Source organism: Rattus norvegicus, chromosome 6 (assembly GCF_036323735.1).
Source record: "Rattus norvegicus strain BN/NHsdMcwi chromosome 6, GRCr8, whole genome shotgun sequence".
Taxonomy (NCBI): Eukaryota; Metazoa; Chordata; class Mammalia; order Rodentia; family Muridae; genus Rattus; species Rattus norvegicus.
Genome location: NC_086024.1, coordinates 85,903,222 through 85,906,350, shown reverse-complemented (window position 1 = coordinate 85,906,350; position 3,129 = coordinate 85,903,222).

The following is a 3,129-nucleotide window of genomic DNA, read 5'->3' as shown; positions in this document are numbered from 1 at the left end:
AAGAAGAAGAAGAAGAAGAAGAAGAAGAAGAAGAAGAAGAAGAAGAAGAAGAAGAAGAAGAAGAAGAAGAAGAAGAAGAAGAAGAAGAAGCAAGCTGACTAAGCCAGGGTAAACAAGCCAATAAGTAACATCCCTCCATGGCTTCAGCATCAGTTCCTGCTTCCTGATCTGCTTAAGTTCCAGTCCTGACTTCCTTTGGTGATGAAAAGCAATATGGAAGTGTCAGCTGAATAAACCCTTTCCTCCCTAAATTGCTTTGTGGTCATGATGTTTTGTGTAGGAATAGAAACCATGACTAGGACACCAAATATTCCTATTAAAAAATGAGGTACAGAACTAAAAAAACAATACTCAACAGAGGAGTCTCAAATGGCTAAGAAGCATTCAGCGTGATCAGGGAGTTGCAAATCAAAAGGAACATGAAATTCTGCCTCATACCAGTAAGAATGGCTAAGATTAAATACTCAGGTTACAGCATATGCTGGTGAGAATGTGGCGGAAGAGGAACACTTCTCCATAGCTGATAGGATTGCAAACTGGTACAAGCACTCTGAAAATCATTGTTGTGGTTTCTCTGAACATTGGCAATAGATCTATGTGAAGACCCAGTTATAGCACTCCTGGGCATATACTCAAAAGATGGTTTACCACACCACCAGGGCATATGTTCAAGTATGTTCACAGTAGCATTATTTATAATAACTAGAAAGCTTCAGCAATCCAAATGTTTCTCACTGAAGAATGGATACAGAATATGGTGTCCGTTTACACAATGGAATACCATTCAACTATTAGCATCCACATATAAAAGAATATATAACACATTTGTTTCTTTGGTTATGAGTTATTTCACTCTGGATTCACTTTTCTAGCTCAATCCACTGACTGAGAACACATAGTTTCAATTTTAAAGAGCTGAACAATATTTGATTATATAAATGTAGCAAATTTTTTATTCCTCATTAATCAGTTGATGAACATCTGTGCTGTTTCAATTTTCTGACCATGAAAAATGGAGCAGAAAGCCAAGAAAATTGGTGCATGCCTGTAATACCAGAACATAGCATGCAAAGGCAGATGAATTTCTGTGAGTTCAGGACAGGCAGGACTTCAAAGAGAGGTCCAGTATCTCGATAAACAAATAAACAAACAAATAAAAGCAATGTAAATAAATTAGAAAATATCTGTGTTTCAAGGTGTAGAGTCATCTCATAATGTGCCCAAGAATAGTAAAGCTGAATCTTGAAATATGCTAATTTTCAGTTGTTGAAATATCCACTCTAATTTCTATAGTGACTTGTACCCATTTGTATCTCCACCAACAGCAGATGAGTATTGCCTTTTCCCACATCCTCACTATCATGTGCTGTAATTTTTTAATTGATCTTTGCCATTTTGAATGGAGGAATTCAGTATCACATATTAGTTTTAACTTGCATTTCCCTGATGGATGCTAAGTTTTAAGTGTTTCTCAGCTATTTGCATTTCATATTTTGAGAACTCTCTGCATGATTCTATATGACATCTTTAACTGGGTTATTTGTTTTCTTGATGTTCAATTTTTATTAAGTTCTTAACTAATTGTAAATATGAACCATACCTACAATAATTGGTGATGGTTTCTTATTTCCATTCATTAGGCTACTACTTTCATTTAGAGATGATATTCTTTGCTGTACAGATTTTTAGCTTCTGAGATCTCATTCATTGACTTAGTTATCTTAATGACTGTGTTATTGGTGCTCAGAAGGTCCTCTCATTTGCCAAGGAGATAAAAAAACTATTCTCTACTTTATTTTCCGTTAGATTTGGGTGATCTTACGTTAAGGTTCTTGATCCATTTGTAGCTGAATTTTGTGCCAACTGATATATATATATATATATATCAACCTAATTTAATTCTGTAATAGGACTAAGAGTAATTCTGCCGAGACCAGAATAGAAGATACAGATCACCTATTCAGTTCCACACTACTGTAGCAATTGGTTTGCCCAGAAAGGAGAGAGAGAGAGAGAGAGAGAGAGAGAGAGAGAGAGAGAGAGAGAGAGAGAGAGAGAGAGAGACTGACTGTAGTTTGGTGGGAGCCACAGAGGAATACAGGAAAGGCTGAAAGTATGGGTTGGAAAGAACTAGGACAAACATGTATCAGCACCAAGAGACCAATTCTTTAAGGCATTGAGGTGGGCTAAGAAGAGGGAAAGATTACTAAAATGTAACTCTTTGTTATTTTGATTTCAGTATGTAGCATATTGTAAATAATACCTTAATTTAGGGAAAACTGTGTATTTTAATGTTGAATATTATCAAGTGTAAAAAGAAGGTTTACCTTGAGAATCGATATAGTGTGGTGAGGCACAGCTAGCTACATAAATGGTTGTTGTTGGGGTAATATTTGAGTGAACTGGCTTACATTAAGGGAGTTATAGTTTGATTATAGATTTATACTTGTCTCTATTTTTTGTGTTGAGACAGATTCCAGGTCATATTTTGATCATTCTTCACTCTTTTAATTTTGCACATGAGTAGGTATTTCAATACACATAGCTGAGTGCACAATTTACCAGTACTCAGATCTTCCCAATGAGTTACATATTCTTTAAAAAAGGTGAAGGAAAGGTAAGATTAACAAATACTCAGGGAGAACCAATGAAGAAGTCATTGGAATTTTCAACGTAATATAGAGAATGATGAGATGCAGACTAATAGATTTCAACTGAGGATACTCTTGCAGGAATCAATGAATAATAAATGACAATCAAGTTGATTAATCCTAAGAAAAGAGAGCTTCAGAACTATTAATGAATGTAGATGTTACTATTTAACAATTAATCAAAGAAACATTATCATAAAATATGTAAAAAGATATTTTGTTGAATGCGAACGTCTTTTTCTCTATAAAAAGAAAAAAAATTATTAAGTTAATACTAATTATTCACGTGCTGATAGGTACAACAAAATGAGAGAAATGGTGGTTAAAATATGCTGATATTATCCACATCTCTACTAAAGTAATCTAAGAAAGAATAAAGTCTAAGAGGGCACAAAGAGAAAGACATGTTAGTATGTGTGGCGTTGCAAGAGTGGGTAATTTTTCCTCTAGTAAGTGCTTGCTTCCACAGTGCTACTGT